Source organism: Cupressus sempervirens, chromosome 2 (genome assembly GCF_028749045.1).
Source record: "Cupressus sempervirens isolate cs-2001-9-10 chromosome 2, ASM2874904v1, whole genome shotgun sequence".
NCBI classification, from domain to species: Eukaryota; Viridiplantae; Streptophyta; class Pinopsida; order Cupressales; family Cupressaceae; genus Cupressus; species Cupressus sempervirens.
The window spans coordinates 96,303,841-96,324,767 of record NC_143119.1 but is presented as its reverse complement, the minus strand read 5'-3'; positions in this window follow the sequence as shown (position 1 = coordinate 96,324,767).

Genomic DNA, 20,927 nt, shown 5'->3' with positions numbered 1-20,927 from the left:
ATTGGAAGTTTATAGTGTTGAAATAAAATATCTTTTTCAATTGGCCACATATTTGATTTGTTTGTATTTGTTTAGTTGAATTAATAAATAAGCATGTTTTTTTTTCAATTTTTTAGTTAGGTTATGTTGGGAGGAAATTAACTTTAAATTGGAAATTTCGGCTTACAATGCTTCATAATTGTTTACATTATTGCATTGTAAGAAGTTGTAAATAATGGTAACAGTTGTTTTGCTAGCTGATAAAGTGTAGTAATACCCAATGACATGTACTAGAAGCTTGTTATTATTTTTTGTATTTGTATGTACCAGTATTTATTTTCATATTTCTAATTTTCTCTTTCTCATATAACAGCTAATCTTTGTTAATAAATGTGTATTTATATTTTTTAATGAACAAAATGTCGTTATCATGAATAAAATAACTTTTCCTACTAACTTTTCGTACTAACAAAAATGCTATCTATTTTAGCTCTATGTTTTGTTTGAGTTTTTGGTTGTATTTGTGAAGTAAATTGTATGTTTTGTTTTATCGTTAGTTATTTTCATCTTTGACCTTTTGCTGAAGATGTGTTAGGTAGTGTAGTTATTGTCAAAAGCATTCAATACAAATTCTTTTGCAAGTTCTTGAATGGGCTATTTGATTTGTCACTATTTGTATTAGAGCATTAGATTGAGAAGATAGTTGCATAATTTTTTCATCTACTTTATATTGTATCAAATTACTAATTAAAAAAAATAAAATTTATCAATAAATGGCCAAGGCCTTCATTAATTTTATTTAACTTAACTAGAAAGTTACAATAGCTTATCTTCGTTCAAATGGGCACTGGTAGGAAAGAACGGAAAAGAAAACCTCCAATCTAGCCTGAGAATAAAATTATTTATTTTACAGGTTTTATGTTTTACAGAATTACAAAGGAGTTAAACTTGAGTAACCATTGACATTGTAGTTTATGAGGCTTGCAAGCATTTTGTAGCAGAGATTCTTTTCATATGGTAGGCTGTACTTTATTCATTCTTCTTTAGCCTGCAATATCACCCACAAAATAATCTTACATAGTTGTTGTTGACATATAAAACATATTTCTACTAATTCCTATTTGTGATTTTCTTAAAATGTATTTGTTAACTTACTTTATGACTTGCCTGTGTGTTCTGCTTCAGGTTGACATGCATAATTGCATTGGCCTGGGTCAAGGTGAAAGTGCCTTCAATGCAAAGCTCTCTAAGCATGAAGATGACATTGGATTTCTGTTGCATATATTCCTCATACTTGATGTTGTGGAGTCGTGGGATTAACTGTTCAATTAATGTGTTGTCAATGAAGCATTGGATTGGTTGTTTATTTTCAATAAGAAGTAATGTCTTCAAGTGTAACTTGTGCAGATAGTTGACATCTTTCTTGCATCCAATGCAGTGTGTAGTTTCTTCATCAAGGATTCCATATCCTTCAAATTTGTGGTGGCAGTGTGGACAAAATGCAACAAATGGATTAGAGAATGGATTTGCAATTTTCAATTTTCCATGTTCCTGTTGCAAAGTGCAGGGTGTAAGTCTTGGTCACATTTAATAGAGACAATTGTTAGATTTTCATATTGCTTATACGTCATCTCTCTATTTTTCTACATTATGTCATGTAACATTTGCAATGTCATTTTGTCATTTAGCTTGCAAATAAATGTGGAGAGCCCTGTACGAAGTGTATGCTTTTTGTCTGTCTTTGTTACAATATTTCTAAAAAGCAATGTTGGTGTTTCATTTTGAGCAAGATGTTCTTCTACTGAGGTGTAGTGCTGAAGGAAATTTGGATGGATTTCTAGCTGCATAAAATATACATATATGGAGTTGAAATGATTACGTGGATTATTTGCATATTGAATGCTTTATTGATTAGAATAAGTACAGTTTGAGAAATAATTGCCATTAATTCTTACCTGTGCTTTGTCTTCCTCAGATTGACCATCCTTTATTTCTAGAATGTTGAGATCGCCTTGCTTTTTTGTTGCAAACACCAATGCACCTATTGTTCCAATTGGGTAGTTGCTTGTGCTATTCAGTAGGCTCCTTATTGTAGTGTTGGGGATGAAATTGTAGTCATTGCATATGCGATTGATTGTTTCCACTGTGCTTGTTTCCTTTAGTACAATAATGCAGTCGCAATCACCTCTATCAAAGTCTGATTTTGGTTGAATGTCAAATCCGGTAATACAAACACCCATGCCTGGGATTATTTTGTCTTCATATTGTTGTACTAAGTTTGGATTGACACTGACTGTTATTGTCATTTCTGCTTTATGATCTATCAGATCTGCTCGTAGCACTTCTCGTGTTTTGTTGACTTTGTCCAGGTTGAATTTGTAGACAACCAAAACATCTCCTTTAAATATGTTGCCTCCTTTTCTTGCATTCAACTCTTCTATTGTAATGGAGCCAATAGTTTTCACTTTTGTCCTGCATTGACATGTATGTTAGTGCATTTTCCATGTGCATATAGAATTATAAAATTCATGAAAGCAAGTAGATGTTACCTTTTTGTAGATTGTTCTTGCCTCATTTGTGTAGCCTTTCCTACTCTTTTGTTTGCATCTATTGATTTCTGTGCATAAATTGTGGATACGAGAAATTGCTTTAGTGCATCAAATTTTTTCTTACCATAGACATTTTTCATAATTTGTAGAATGCAATTATTGAAATTTAAAGTTTATTGTTCATATAGTGGTTAATAAAATTTGTTATGTGGAATTGTTTTGAATGTAGAAAATGAATCTTGTGAGTAAATTTGTATTTAAAGTTTTATGATAGAATGACGAAAATGTCATTTTTTTATAGTCATTGTGTCAGGTAAATGTATTTTAAGAAATGTAGAGAAATGATCTGACCAATATGCCTCTGTTTTATGGATATGTTGTATTTGACCAAATGTGATCTATGAGTGGCTTATTCATGCTATGTCTATGTTGAAGCAGAAATGTGTATTTCATTTGTTGCATATGATTATTTATCTCTTTTGTATTTTTTGTATTAGCTAACATGTCAATGTTAAAATCTCCTAGAATATAAGTGAGTGCAGTTGGATGCATTTTGGAAGTTAGAGTGTCTAACACATTTTTAATATCTATGAAGGGAGTATTTGGCCTTGAATAGATATTGCAAATATTCAATATATTGGTAGATTTTGTTATGGTTAATGTGATTGCTTCTACATGTTTTGATGTGTGAGTTGATGATGTTGTTACATTGATATTGTTTCTTACTAATGTCATAATACCATGTATTCCATGGTTGACATGAATAGTGAAGTCTTTTAGAACTAAATTTTGCTTTATTGAATTTATGTGAATTTCTTGTAAACATATAATGTCTGAAGACATAATTTCAATATCATTGAATAAATTATTCTCATGAGCATGTAGACTTTGTGTGTTTAATGTGCACAATAGTAAATGTTCAATATTATTTGTGCATGAAGCCTCATTTTCAAGTTTCCAACAGGCACTTGTTTGTAGGCGTTCCATTTGCATGTTTATTTTTGGTTTTACATGAAAATGTTTTTGAGTGAGTGGTTTCACAAGATATAGGTTTTCTATTGTTTTTGTATGTGATAATGTAGTATATGTTATTCCATGTTGTCTTATACTTGTTGGATCAAAAGCTAATCTTTCCATTGTCAATCCTTGAGATCTATGAATTGTGCGTGCAGATGCTAATTGTATTGGAAATTATTTTCTAATAGTAATTTTTTTGCTTGTTGAGATTTTTTGGATTGGTCTTGCAATTTGTACAATAGGGATCCATGCTTTCTCAATACTTTGGTTGTAGTATTGTGCATATTTTATTTTTTGGAGATTTCCAATATTAGAATCGTTAAATTTGATCCAAACAATTTCTAAATTGTTGTGGTTTGTGCAATCTTTGAATATTCCATCTGAACCATTGACTAATCCATCAGTTGTATTGTAGTTTTTTGAGTATAACTCTATCAACATGTTTCATTTTAGTTGTATTTCATTTGGGAGGGTTGCCGTATGGTTGTAGAGTCTTATGCCATTTATGTTGTCCTTGTATTCATCTACGACCCTTAGAACAATAACTTCTCCAGACATATTTGCTAACATTTTTTGGTTGTGTACATATACGTCATTTTTTCTATAGAAAAGGAAAGGAAGTGTTGGGTCATTTGGTATTGGCCGTAGGCATTGTTGGTTTAGATATGTTATATCATCTATTGTTTGTTTTGCCAATCGAATTCTATTAAGTATATGTATAAAATTTTGATCCTTTTGACGCATTGTGCTATGCAATGTGTAACATTTGATGTTATCATTCCAAAAGTTGTAAGGCATTAAGTCTTTGTTTGTAGTTCTATTTTCAAATACTGAAGAGTCAAGAACTAGTTGGGCTTGATATAGGTCACCACAAAAAATTGTGTCCAAATTGCCAAAATAAGAGGTTGGTGTGCGCATTATTTCTCTTAGTCGTTTGTCTATATAGCGTAGGAATGTTGAACCTACTAAAGATATTTCGTCAATCAATATAACTTTGAGTTGTTCATAATGTTTGGACATTTTGTCTAGTGTGTCACTATTTAGTGGAAGAAATTCTGATTTATTGAAAGGAATATGAAATGCAGAGTGTATAGTCATCCACCGATGTTGTATGCTGCTTTTCCTGTATAAGCTACAACTATTCCCTTTGGTTTATCTGGGTTGTTGTTAATTGTGTTGTTATATATACGCAAGAGTGCTTGATAGATCATCTTTGCCGTAAAGGTCTTACCAGTGCCTGCTCCGCCAGTAAGGAATAAGTGAAGTGGTGTTTTATTTGTGACCTTTTTGCAAACAATGTCTTTTACTATTGCCTGTTGTTCTGTATTTAGCATTTGTCGAATTTTAAAGTATTCATCATTATCAATTATTTCCGGGTGTTTTCCTATTTTGAAACCTACATATTTTGTATTTGTAATTTTGTTATATTTTTCAATTTGAATATCGTCATGAATGTCATATATGTCATCTATGACAGTTATTTTATTTGTTTTATTATTGTGATTGTTTTCTAATAATCGATTATTGATTTCTATAGCTTCTTTATCAATGTCACCCCATGCTTGATTTAATTTGTAGTAGAATTTTGAACTATTTTGTCTTATTATATTTTCATGAAAAGTATATGCACTTTCCCAAGTTTTGAAATTTTCTTTTAGTTGAGATTCTTTATTTGTAAATGGTATGAAAAGAAGTAGTTGTTCTCTGCAATAGTTTTCTAAGTAATTGTGTTTATTGTAACTAATAAAGCGTATAATATTTTCTTTTTGTTTTAGTTTTTTATTTTTTCCTCTAACATTATAGTTAGAGATATACTCAGCTAGGCATATGTTTTGTACACTATCATGGCAATTTTTATAATGGTCTATTAATGATTTTGCTATTACATTTTCTGAGTTATCTGCTTCTTGGTTTAATTCTGAGGCAGATTTGAGTACAAATACTCGCTCATTGTCTGATCTTGTATCAATGAAAACACATTTTCGTGAACTCTTATTAAGGGGAAGTGATAGAACTAAATGTGCAGCTTGTTGTGCTGACATTTGTTGCAAATTTAGTAAAGCATTTCCTAATTTGTTATCATTTTAACCGCATCTATATTTTCACTTTGGTGATCATCTCTTATTCTTTTGAATGCACGTGTCATAGACTTGTCAACCTTTACCATATATGAACTACAATACATGGCAGCAGCATATGCGTTTAACACAAATTGGGCATCTGTGTTAGCTCTCCATAGTTTTGGCATTTGTTTGTAGAAACTATTGTTCCATATTTGGGAAGGATTTCTTTGAAGGAATATAGTTGGCTTGTCTATTGTTGATCGTAGTAGAATGATGTACTCACTCTCTATTATTTGCAATTCATCAAGTAACATTTGAAATGTGAAGGAGCTATCGAAGTCTCTTTTTTCCAAAGATTGAAAAATTTGATTGGCAGTTCTATTAATAGTAGCATCTTTATCAGACAATGGGTCCAAAATCATTGTATTTGGCATAGGTGGAATTGGGAAATTATATCTACATTTTTTGTACAAAGTTCTTTTGCATTGTCTTGTATGGTGATGTTTATGCAAATTAGCATATTGTGCTTCTAAGTTATCAGTATTGCATGTGATGTGCATGTTCACAGAGTCTACTATTTCATCGTTTGTTTGCTTTCCATAGATAGGTGCATTTTCGATCCAAATTAACATGTGCTCATGTTCATTTCCCCTATTTTGAAATTCAGTCACCGAAAAATAGTCTACAACTTTTCCAAATAGTGAATTTTCTAGAAATAGTAGTTTTCTTAAAGCATTAATCCTATGTCGATAGTACCTTGCACATGTTATTGGGTCTTTTTTCACAAGTATTATTTTGTCGGTGTCGTTGCATTGAAATGTGTTGTTTATTTTTATTTTTTGTTGACGTAATTTTTGTAAATATTGGAGAGTCGACATTAGGGGCTCCCAATTCTCTTCCGCACTTGTAAAAGTGAAAAAAAATTTAGGTGGACCAAGTTGTCGAATCATAGCAAATATGTTTTTTTTCAATTGATGCATATAGTCTGGGGATATTCGAATTCTTTTGAAATCTACATATCCAATGTCTGATCTTAAAACTTTTTCCAAATTTGGTTTTTGCTTTACATCTTTTGCGAGTAACTTGCGTCCTTTTAATTGTCCTTTTCTAATTCGTATCCATAGTGTCGATAAGACCTGATGTATAATTATTTTTATGACTTTGAAGAAAAGATTTGTTGTATGAAGTGAAAAATCTTGCTCGTAATGAAGTAATTCCCACTGTGATAATTTTTGATAACTAAATTTGTCCATTATGTCATTATTGCGTGGCTCACCAAAGAAGAGGGTTGGAAAATTCATTTCTTCTGCATACTTGTCTTTGAAAATACCAATAGGATAACAATTCTTAGCAGGTGCAATTTGAATGATTTTGTCATCCATATTGTGGATGCATGTAGAGTCTGTGTATCCATGTATTAAAGAATCAGTTGGATTGTCATATTGAAGATCACTTTCACTTTCACTTTCAAAACAACTTTTGTTTTCACAACCATTGTCTTCATTGTTGATATCTAATGTTTCTATCCACTTTTCATTTATTTGTACATTTTGCATTTGGTAAAGGGTTGTTTTGCTTAAATCGAATAGAGCTTGCATTATTATATATGGTCGTACCATGCCTTTTTGAAATGCATTTTTATATTGTAATTGTCTGTTAAGAGCCATTGCAATTGTTGTTGTGTTTGATAGTGATAGTGGTAGAGCATTTTGAATATTGTATATGTTTACAGGGACATTTATGATGGAACCACTTAGTCCAAGTTGAGACTTTTTATATCCTAATTCCCAAATTTGTGCAAATTCAATTCTTAGTGAAACTAGACGTTCCTCTAGTTGTGTCATTTTTTGTACAGTTGGTAATGGCTTATTTTTGCATATGTTGTGAGGAACTGCATATTTAGGTATTTTTTTTTATTGAGAGAATCGTTGCATATTTTACATATGTACTCGGTAAGCAGTGGTATGTAAGATTTTGTCAAATTGTGGTATACAACTCTATGTTCCTCTTTGTATTGTTTTATATCTTTCTTGAAATGGAGCATTTGACAAATTGTGCAAGGATGTTTTGGTGTGTCTTCTATTGTGGAAAAAAATTTATCAATTGGTGTCAAAGTTGTCTTAGTTGATTTCCTTTTACTATTTATTGTTCTTTTGTATTGAGTTTGTGGTTTTATATTATTTTGGTTATTGGTTGAGAAAATATTATTGTTTTCGTTTGTAATTGTTTGTCGATTAATGTTGCAAGCTTTATTTCTAATTAATCTTTTCACTGCACGCAATGTTATATTGTGTTGATTTTTTGCAGTATTATGCTTATCATTGGTAGACATATTATAATTCTTTAATGTTTCTTTCTTTCGCTTTCTTTCTTTGAGTGGTGTCTTGCCATTGTTTCTTATCATTTTTTTTAATTTATGCAATTTGATATTATGTTGTTTTTGTTCTAAGATTGCATTGGTTAGCAATGGTTCAAAGTGCCCTGACAAAGGATTTGCATCATGAAACAGGATATTGAATGGAGTAGAATCAAGTTGGTTGTTAAAATCTAAATATCGTTTTCCATAAGATGCAGACCAAAAACATATACGAATATTGAGCCACTTTGATATCCAATGTATGCAAAATATATCCCCCCACAAACCATTTTGCTTTGTCTTATTTGATGGTTTTGCGGATAAACGCATTCTTTGCAAATAAGTTGTAATGTCTTCTACATTGTGAAGCTCTCTCAGGCTTTGAGGGTGGAGTTCATGGTTATAGGAATTGATAGCTTCCTCATCTCCATTTTGGAGGCAAGCAATGGAGAAATCTATTGTTCCATTACGAATTTCATTTGATGTATGTTGAAATTTTAGTAGATATTCAAATGTATCAAATAAACAATCACCGATATTGTATTTGAAGTTGTGAGGCCTATATAAGCCATGCTTTAGAAGAGTTTTGTCAATGTGAGTTGAATGTACATTACAGTTACATTTGTTTTGGTCTCGCTGCATTATTTGTAGATGTTTGATTGTTCAATTTGTTCATATAATGAAGTCTTTTACTAATGAGTTTGATTTTTATTTTTTTTAATTGTTAAATTGCAAGTTGTAGTTTTTTGTTTGTTTCAAATGTAGTATGTTGATACTTATGTGCTACATTTTGATTGTACACCATATGCTATAGGTTGGCATCCTGCATTTATTAGGAATCAATGTTTACATTAATGTTTCATTTATATTGGGTCACTTTATAAATAGAATATTTTTTGTAGAAAATTTTGTTAGTTTACTCAAAAATTGCTATCATTTGAACATTGCTATTATACTATTTCAACCAATAGTACTAGATATATAGAATGTTTTGAATTATGGACAATAGTATTTTACAAATTCACTCATTTACACATGATCTATTACACTATTAGTAATTGTAATATTCTACAAATTTTGATAATCTAAGAATACAAGGCACTATTTTTGAATTATTTTTCAAGAAATATTTCTTTAAATGTTGGAAAATAGTGACTAGTTATAAGATTGGCTAATAATTGAATAAATTTGATAATCTAAGTAACAAAGTAATAACATTTCTAAATAAATTTTATGTCAAAGACATCGGAATAGTATTTTTTGCACACTTTTACACAAACATTTATACTTTTTATGAATATTGATTTGTAAACTCCAAATAATCTCTGTTGAAGCTTTAAATTGTTAAATAACAAGACCTTTCATATAAATGTCTCAAGACATTTCATAGTGGTTGGCTACTTCGATTGAGAGTATTAAATAGATAGTTTTCAATATTAGTTACAATGCTCTCAATTTTTGATACCTTGCACTTTATGACATTCATTTCCAAATTAATTTTGTCATACAATGCAAGGTGTTTATTGTCAAGATTTTTTGAGGCATGCAAATCACCAGATGTTGAGCTAATTCTTTGTTTGTTTGCTGCATAGGTAGACCCGCTTCTATGGTGCATACTATGTTCAATGTTCATTGAACTCAAGTCATAATTGTATGTATTTTTCTGGATGATTGGGCTAGTTGGGTTCCATGGTAGTCTTGCTTGTCTTGCAGGCCTTGCCATAGTATCATTTCCTACATTAGATTGTGGAACGATATAGTTAGATAAAGTAGCTAGCAGAAATGAGGATATGTACAGAGCCAATATTTTGATTGTAGTAACTATTTTTTTACATTTACAAATGCTAATCAATTAATCTATTAATATAAAATATAGCAATAGGTTTGAGGACATACCAATGCTACCATGTACTTTCATCCATTCTAAGTCTTCAGATTTGACAATTCCGATAGTTGCTTGGTCAAAATTTGTATCTCCAACATTGGAACTGTATGTTAATGTTGGCTTTGTGGTAACAACTTTGTGCATGGTTGAAGTACTATATGGCTGGCATATGGTTTCTTGTTGTTATATTTGTTGTGGATTCTGGGTATCTATGGTGTATAATGGTTGTTGTTGAGGATAACTATATTGTGTGCAACAGTTGGGTTCATATGAGTTAGATAATTTTGTTGGACATTGTAAATGTTGACAATTCCAAGATTGACAGTGATTCATTTATGTAGATGTTAGTAAATATTCTGCATCAGAAGCCACTATATTGTCAAATGCAATATCATCAAGGCATGGTGAGTGGAATTTTTTTCCTTGAGAGATATCAGTCAACTCTCCACAGACATGACTTTCCATGTTTTTTGAGATATGCTTACTTTGAGAAAGAGATTTTGTCATTGTCATTATATCAGCACTGTGAATTGCTTCACTATTTGCTCCCAAAAAATGTATATGACAATCTATACAATCTGTTACACCTTTCGTGGAGAGAGCTGCTTCTCTATATGCATTTGCAGCTTCCTCAGGAGTTTGAAATGTTCCAAGCCATTTTCGATCTTTAGTCTTTGGATTTGTTATTTCTGCACCATAGCTACCCCAAGGTCGTCTCCTCACACCCTTGTACTTTTTATGCTTGGAACATTTCCTTCTTTTGCAACAAGTCTGCTTGATTTTTTCAAAAGTTGATGTTTCTTCATTATCTAAATCAACAATTGGTATTTGCATCAAAGTAGTCATGGTTTTGATTGCTTCTATGAAGAGAATAAACAATTTACATAAACATGATTATTTGAACAGATGAAACAGGGAGAAGTCATTATTTTGAAACATTGTTAGCACCCTATATTATAACAAGTAGAAGATTACTTTGTTACTAAAAAGGGAATTCTTTATGAATAGCATATATAAGACATGAATGAATATAATTATGCTTTAATATCAAAGACACATTATAAACAAATAATGACAATGTATATATCATTATATTTGATAATTTTAAATTACTTTAATTATAGGATACACTTATTCATTAGATTGGGTGATGTAGTCATGTCATGACATCATCAACATTAACTACATTTGAATGTAATAATATTTACTTTATTGTCTATGAAATTCTTCTTCGCAATGGACATTACATATATTTCTCAAATAAATAGAGAATTACATAGAAGAGTACTACATTCAAAGTCAACAAATAAATGAAAGTAGGTGTTTCATTCACAGTGAAAAATAGAACCAAGAGAGAGAAAAATTCAACTCCCAATACTATTTCAAGAAGTTCCATTGTTTGCTGAGAGTTTCACACAGTGACTTTTGAACAACTTCAATGGCTCTCGATGTGAAATTGAAATTTATAGAAAATAGATGTGTCCCTCAAATGTGTCAATCCTTCCACATGAATATATTCACTTCAACTGGCCATTGAAAAGCATATTATGGCTCAATGATGACTATGTCTACATTGGAACTTTGAATGCTTTTGCTTTAATTATAACAAGACATTGTTGGAACTCTATTGAATGAGAAAATTGCAATTGGATTTCTAATGAAGAAATTTATATTTTTTAAAAAGATGACAACCTTCCAAACTGAAGAGATTATTATCCTTCCACGTTAAGTGCAATTCATGAAATTGCTATAAGTTTGTAATAGTAAAAGACATAGTTAGGTAAACTTAGATATGCAGACATTATTGACATGCCAATGAGCAGATACATATTGCTCTATATTTTTTCAACTTTTCAGAAATGGAGGCTAATCTTATACATCATAAGTATTTGCTTCTGTCAATTGTCATGATGTAATACTTAATTCATCCATTTGGGATGTGCCATCTTCCAATATCTGCTACAAGATGAATGCCAAGTGACATGTCACTATTTGAAAATTCAAACAAATAATGGTATGAGTAATGATGCTTTATGGTTTTAGTTGCTAGATGTCCTCTATCATCATCATACCACTGTCCTACAAGCTCTATATTATCATATCTTATAATCCATTCAAGTGAAAGAGTTCGATATGAGATGATAAGGTTTATTATGTACATAAGTGTGTCACTTTCATTACTTGCCCTAAATGGTGATAGCTGACAAAATAGCATTTTAGATGTTGGATTGAAAATGGCAGTCAATTCTTCAACACTATGATTTTTGTGAGGGAAATGAATTAAAATATCTTGACAACGAATTATTATTTGAGCTTCCCTATATATTCGCACCAGATATTTTAGGTAAATTAATTCTCCATTTGTCATGAATGGAGACAAAACATGAATTTCATTGGTCTCTTCTATCGGCCCAATGTTTCCCCATCCACGATATCGAAACATTGGAGCATGGTTGTCATAAAAATAGCTTTCCAATATTTTTCTTCGGAATTCACTTGGAAGTTGTTGGATTCTTTCAAGGATACAAAGTTGTGGAATTTCAGAGAATTCATCTGTTCGAGGGTATGTTATAGTAGATGCATTTATAGTATTCATACTGATGCAATGTGGATAGAGGAAAACCTGTTGAAAATGAGCAACATTTCTTAGTTTTTTCTACAAATAATTGAATTCTAAGATATAACTTAAGTTCAATGTTTTCCATTTTTTTAGAGATATTCTTGGTGGGAAATTCATATGCATCTAATTAATGTGTAGGTTTCTATACATAGATAGCACAAAATTTTCAGATATGTACAATAAAGAGTAAGATGATGTAGGAGGACCGTATACATTGTAAATATTTGAGAAACCACAAATTATAAATGCATTTTAATTCAATGACATATGATAGTACAATTTTCAACTTGTAAAATAAATTCTACCCATCTCCTGTTATTTATTGACTAATTAAGTTCTCATTTTTAAGACTAAATCTAAATTATATGTTTTTCGTAATACTTGTGTTATTTTGTAAGCAAAAAAGGATGGAAACATACCAGTTACTTATCAATTGTTTCTGAGACGTTGTTCTACTTTCACAACCTTTAGTGTCTCTTTTACAACCTTTGCACTTGAAAAACAAATAGAGGAGAACAATTAATTACATAATTCACATAATCATTCCTTACAAATCTATTATATTTATTTTGATAAAGATTACTGAACGAAAAAATTGTATAAAATATAAATATTTGAATCATAGAATGGCATTATAGAATATTTCAAAATGAAGAGGAATGTGTACTAAATAATATTCACTTTAAAAAAAAAAAATAGTACAAATATGGCTTATATCACTTGTTCAATATTCATTTTGAAATTTTCAGAATGATCAAGTTGTGGTTTAATTTTTAATTAATTTAGTTTATGACTTATACATTGTGATAATCTAAATAAAAATAAATGCAATGCATCAAAAACAAAATTAGGTTGTGGATAAGGAAAAGCAAGACGAGAAAAAGGAGAAGGACGCTAAAAAGGATAAGAGTGTGGATAAGGATAAGTGACGAAAGGAAAAGGACAAGGATGCTAAAAAGGGAAAAACAATTAGCAAGCAAAAGGAAGACAAGAATAAGGAGAAAGACAAAAAAAAGGAAGACGATAAGAAGGGTAAACATAATGCTAAAGAAAAGAACTATGAGAACAAAAAGAGAAATAGTGACCAACAAAAGATGGAAAAGAGAAAATATGGGGAAAATAATGATGAGGGCAAGAACAGAGATGATAAGAGAAAAGATGAAATCTACATTAAATTGATCAAGTTTTGGTTTAATTCAAGGAATATAAATGCATTGCAAATATTTGAGAAACCACAAATTATAAATGCATTTTAATTCACTGACATGTGATAGTACAATTTTCAACTTATAAATTTTTTTATCCTAATCTCCTTTTATTTATTCACTACTTCAGTTCTCATTTTTGAAACTAAATCTAAATTACATGTTTCTTGTAGTACTTGTGTTATTTTGTGAGCAGAAAAGGATGGAAACATACCAGTTAATTATCAATTGTTTCTGAGACGTTCTTCTAGTTTGACAACCTTCAATGTCTCTTTCACGACCTTTGCACTTGAGAAATAGATAGAGAAGAACAATTAATTACATAGTTCACAAAATCATTTCTTACAAATGTATTATATTTATTTTCATAAAGATTACTAAACCAAAAATTGTACAATATATAAAGAATAACAAACTTTCTATAAAATTTTCAATCATGGAATGCATTATACAATATTTGAAAATGAAGTGGAATATGTACTAAATAATATTAACTTGTAAAAAAATATAGTACAAATATGGCTCATATCACTTTTTCAATATTCGATTAATTTGGTTTATGACTTATACATTGTGATAATCTAAATGAAAATAAATATGATGCATCCATAACAAGATAATTATATGTATTTTTGTTGCAAAAGTTATGAAACATTTTCATTTATCCATTGCATATGTTCTTTACTATGTACATATATGGATAATATGCTCATCTACTACAATTCCGTATGGATGAATGTGTAATAGGTTATATAACATCCCCAGCAGGTAGAGGTTTTGTTGAACAAATGGTGCTTACATAAGGTGAAATTACAGGAGGAGAAATATGTAGTTGCAGAAGTATCATTGCATTGCAAACATCTGAGATTCTTGATGCACTAAGCTCACAGAAATGAGTTTGGTGAGCAAGTAATGCATGGTCTACTAGAGGTTTGTACTTACTACTTATTGCAATTTTCAGGGAATAATAAACACAAGTCGTAACATCACAAGAGCTCAAAGATTCAAGAGAGAACAAGCCACCTATGAGGCTAGTACTCGTCTCTATAACATATGCATTAATGTATGCATCATAGTCTTCAAGAGGTTTGAAACAAGGCTTCACATATGCATTTGCCATTTTCTTTACAATTTTAGAATTTTCTAAAAGATCCATGCAATTGGTGAGGAATTTAGAAACAATATCTGCATAAGTTGTTCTCCCAGATTTATTTTCCAAGAATTCTGCACCAAGTACATTGCGTAATGCTTTCTCAACATTTGTGCATTCTATGACAAATACATGCTCCAAAGTTGTAGACTAAATTACACCAATGATTGGACAATCCCACTGAGGACCCAGACTTGGAATATAAATTCGTTCAGACATTTTGATAACACAATATCTGTCACATATTCAAAATGAATAAACACTTTTAAGAGAAGTCACATGGTTGACCTAAAATTTTAAAATTCAAACAAAATTATAAAATGCACGTTACAAACTCGAGTAGTTTTGGAAAATACTAAATAAATCCATGTGTTATTTACTAAATAAATCCATGTGTTATGTTATTTCAAAAAGTCACAATTTAAGTTGTCATTTATAATTTATTGTCTTTTAATATTTTCACAAATTATAATCATCAATTATATGTGTTTTCTCAAAATATTTTAGAACAACTATTTTCTAATATATTTTCGTAATGCTAATATACATTCCTTTCAGTTACAGTAAACACAACACGCTATAATTACAAATAGCTTAATATTTCTTTACATTATAAGAAATATTTCTCCAAATTTAAATTGAAATCAAAAAATGAAATGACATATATTTTGCAATTAAATAAGCTAAGATATATATTTTTAGTTTCCTTTAATTTTTAATTGTACGAATACCCTAAGCTTACTTCATCGAACACTGTGTTCAACTGTCTGCAAAGGACATTAAATATTAATCTTTAGTACCACCTAGAGTTTTGTTATGGCAAATGTTGTATACACTGCACACTTTCTGCAAATAAACTTACTAATGATTTATGTTAAAAACATAGACCAGTAAACTTTAATAAAGTCTTAAAAGAGCCTAAGTATGGTGTGAAACAATATATGTTTCGTCCTAAATTCTTATTTCCTACACAGAATTGGGTTTACTCGAATTTTCATTCTTAAATCATTGCCTTCAACAAACCATGGAATGCTTTGAAAGGAAGTCTGGGAGGTCGACACTCTCCTCCAAGGCTTCAAGCTTTTTTATAGCAAAGAAGAGGATCTCTTTGGGTGGGATCTAAAATGGACATGGCTCTATTATGTTAACTTGTTATGGTAGGGTATAGTAAGCTTCACCTTACCACTAATCCCTCTACCTTTAACTGGAACAGGATAGGGAAATCCAAAACTTCACAGCTTCAAAGAAAAGGTTAACGTCATGATAAATTCAGCTCTCACCGAGCTCTCCGCTATGGCCACATGATAGCAATTGGAATAGATTTCTTAATAGTTCTAATCTAAAATGGGCATTCTTGCTCTATTTCAACAATTCTATTCAAGCCTAGTAATGTCTAGTAGTTCTTATTATCTTACTGGAATTATTGAATATGGTTTTAGGTTTTATTGTCTAGAAAGTATGGTTGAAACAAAACAATAGAATGAGAAGTTTCAACAGAAAAGAAAGGAACCATGGCCAAATATAGGACAAGGAGGCTTGCTCTGAAAGCATATCTCAGTTAAGCTTATCAAATCTAAATAAAATAACCCTTAATACACTGTTATATTAAGAAACTGCTTTGAGATTACAAAATCTTTTGATATATCCATTTCCAAAGCAGACAAAAAGAGAACAATGCAACCAATAAACTGCGTTAAGCTAAATTTTGGTGGTATTGACCAGAAGAATCCGTGGGTGGTGCTTCAAACATGCTTTTGATTAAGGTAATTGATGAGGACCTTAGTTTATTACAGCGGAAGAGGAGGAGATTAATAGAAGATGCAGAGAGGAAAAAGCAAAGAACACACTCCCATATGGAGACAACCACAATAACCCTTCCCTTCTTGATAAGATGGGGCATCTCTCTGACAAGGCCAAGGATGATGTGAGGAAAAGCTTGAGATCGAAGCATCTTTTTTATAGGGAGATGTGTGCGTATCATAATGGGAATAGAATTCCTTTGGAGTCTGATCGTGGGTTGCAACACTCTGGAATGATGATAATGCATCATGCTGCAAGAATGAGAGATGGGCATGAGTTGTTCAGGCCTATGATTGAGGACACAAGTGGTGGCTGTGAACCATGTCACCTAGATTTTCCATGAACATCCCTGTGACCCAAAATCTGCACAATCTACACCCATGACACACTGAAATACAAATAGAGACCAGAAATAGTAGAGCCTGGATCTAGACCTCTCTTAGACTGAACCACTTAGAAATGATTCTTGGAAAATAGCTTTAAATAAGAGGCTTAAAACAAATAAGAAACTAACAACTCATACAAAAATTAAAGTCTGCTGTAGAGATCGAAACTGGCTATCAGCCATTCAATATTGACAGCCAAGTTTGTTTTGTACACATGCTTCAATGTTCTCAATGATATACACCTCAAAATATTGTGTAAAATCTATGATACAACGGAATGAACACCCATAAGTCAACAAATGAGATACAAGTACAACCAATTAGAAAAATAAACAATACAACTTTTATAGAGACGAGCCAACTACTCTAATGTATTTGGCTTCTTTCTTGCCAAAATGAGGGAGATCTCAAGGCCACCAGTAAAAGCTTGACTGACAGATGACCATCATGATCATGAGGCTCTTGATGATTGTTTGAGTTATGAACCAAAAAGCCTAAGTCCCACCCTTGCACGGACAATGAGAATGAAGAGAAAAGCCTGTCTGGAAGTCCTTCAATGGCTGATCCCTTGCAACTGCAGCATTTTTCTCATCAGCCCCGACCTTTCGGTGGTAGTCCTATGTAGCTTCTTCCCCATATGGCCTCTGCAGGTGGACAGGAAACTAGTCACATGCATCCGCAACAGCAGTAGCAACAACATCACTATTTTGGTCATGATGTCAAGAGTCTAGGTAGAAGCTCTAGTAGGTGTAAGCCCTCTCAGAGCGAGGAGGACGAGCCGAGTTTTACAGAGGGTGGGACAGATGGTTCCAAGTGCGATAAAAAGGAGAAGGATACCTCTCCTTGGCATCGCATGAAATGGACTGATGAGATGGTCAGGAATCTCATCACCGCCATCTTGTGGGTTGGAGAGGAGGGGGACTGTGTGTAACGCCCCGCCAAGGGATCCAAAAGAATTAACCTAAAGTTTTACTAAGTTTGCTAAATATTTTTATTTATTTAAAAAACAAGAAGTATAACGTACACATCAAACACATAGTAGCGGAAGCAATAACATGTAATCATCAACAAACATACATGACAAGTTACATTCCTTAAGGATCCCAAGACATCGAGTCACATTTAAATTTAATTAATTCTAAGTCTAACAACTACCACATCCACATGAAAGAATAATAAGAAAGTCCAATGTCCATTTAATATACATTTGTTCTGAATGCCTCTTGGCAAATTAATTCAGAATGCTCAATCATCCACTGTACATGTCACAAGGTATGAAAGGCTAAAAGAATATACATATGTAGAAATAATAAAGATACTTCATCCTCATCGAATCCATGATACAAGCACAATAAGGTAAATGAATCTAATAACATACATGATACATCTATCCACCATAAAGATATAAACATCCAACATGAAATACAACTATCCATCAATCATAAAACACAACTAATCTAAGTGTGTGGTTCCTCCCAACCGTCAATAGCATCATTAGACCATCATGGATCCTAGCCATCCCCCACGCGTAACATCCCAAGTCACCGATAAGATCTTCGGTACTATAGTAATAGGGATATCACACCTAAAACATGCTACAACGTATGCATAAAGAAATCTACATACTAGAATAAAACATAGTAAACAACATCATCTACAACATGATAAACAATCATACCAAGAAGCTCCAGCCACGGTAGCAACAGACGGATCTCAAATGGTAAGAGTGAAAAGCACTACCACCCGACCATGTGGAACCTAAATGGTCCACTCCCACCGCGCTGAGGAGATAGTCTCAAGTCCCAAACAGGATATCAAATCACATAATCACAAGTACTCTCTAAGTCCAGGAAATCCTCAAAGTATACTAACTCAAAGGTTCCAACACATAGATCAACATCTAGACCCAGAGGCACAACAGAGACATGTAGGAATCTACTATGCAAGCGGGAAAGTGTCATCGCAAAAATCACGTAGAAGTTACCCGAGCAATCCCTTAGGAATCCCGGGTCCCTACTGATCCTGCGGCCACTAGTATCCTCTCGTACTAACGAGGCATACTATGGAGTGCAAGATCGTAACCAAGCATTCTCTCTACCCCATCCTAGCCTGTACTAGCACTCAAGGCATGGGAGAGAACATACAATTATCTTATTAGGTTCATTTTAATCCCCATTTAGTGTAAATATTTTCACTTATTAAAACAACTTACAATGGGTTACTCCAGGCAGCCTCTTAGGGCCCCGATCCCCATTGCAAGCCACTTCCCGACACTACACATAGATAACCTACCCTAGGCTCATGAAATCACAAATCAAAGAATCATAATAAAACCACCTCAGTCCTATACAAGCGACTGAAAAACATCATAAAAGATAAGCCACAAAAATTACATCAATTCTTCATGAGCAACTAACAAGCATCAAATAATAATCTTATGATCACAACAGTTCTCTATCAGCAACTGAAGGCATCAATGATAAATCACAATATCCAATGGTTCTCTAATGAGCAACCAGAAAGTGTCCCAAAATAAATCACAATACTGATCGAAGACTCCAAAATGGTCAAGTCAAAACATGTCACACAATGACATCATCAAGAACAAATCATACACTTTAGTCCTCTCAAAGCGACTGGAAGTAACTCAAGTATAACTGATCGAGACTCAAAATGGTTAAGTTAGGTATCTCAAATACATACACTTCAGCTTCACGCAAGGAAACTAGAAAGCAATAACAACAGTAAATACATCTCATCATAGAGCATACTATCACATTACCTTGGTTGGTTTGAAAAGATCGAGAACAAATCATCATAACATCACATTCACATAACCCCCGAGCCTCTGGTAACAACCTAAGACTGGTCAACTAAACAACCCCAAAACTCCCAAAGCATAGATAGAACATGGAAAACATAATAGTCTAACAGTTTGGATTTGAAAACACGTAGTTAAGTAGAACAATAAAGTTTAAGTTTCTAGTGTTACTATGAGTTCCTCAATTAACCCGTTCAATTAAACCCTGTCTCGTTCCTAAAAGAAATTGCATCATGACTTAAAAGTATTAATAATTATTTATTAAATTATAATAATAATAATTGATTATTAAATAAAAATAATCTCAATTTCATTAATAATCAAATTTTTAAATAATTAATATAATTTTCATGATTTTATCATTAATTGCAATTAGTTCCAATATCCATTTTCCTTTCTAAATTATTAATTATTAATTATTTAATAATTAATAATTAATTAATATCAATAACCATTAACAAAATTCTTTAATAAATAATATCAATTAATCATTAATTAATCATATTTATTAATTATTAAATTTATAAATAAGTATTAATTAATTAATTAATTAATGTTAATAAATTATTAATATATGTTATTAATAAACATTATAAATTAGAATAATAATTAACATATATATAAAACTATTAACAAATTACTTAAATTAAAATATTATTAAAAGTTTATAAAAAAACTTCACACGTATCTTACTTTAATTTTTTTTTTAATTAAAAAAACATATAAAAGTTTATAAAAAACTTTAGTATATCTTACTTTATGTAAAGTATTAATAAAAACTTAACCGTGTCTTACTTTACTATTATTAAAATAAATTTTAATAAAGTTTTATTAATAACTTTACTTAAAATAAAAACATTGTTTATAATAAATATAATAACCAAAATTTTTAATGAAACTTAACACATTTATAAAGTTGCCATTTTTTTTTGAATTATAGCCATGCGGCTTTTTAAACAAACAAATATGACTTAATAAAGTCGCAAATACAGTACGCGATTTATAGCAATCCTATGAGCCACTGAATACAGGGTCAAGAAAAAGGTAAATGGGGGGGGGGCGTGGAACCCACCTCCTCCCAAATCATATTTAATCT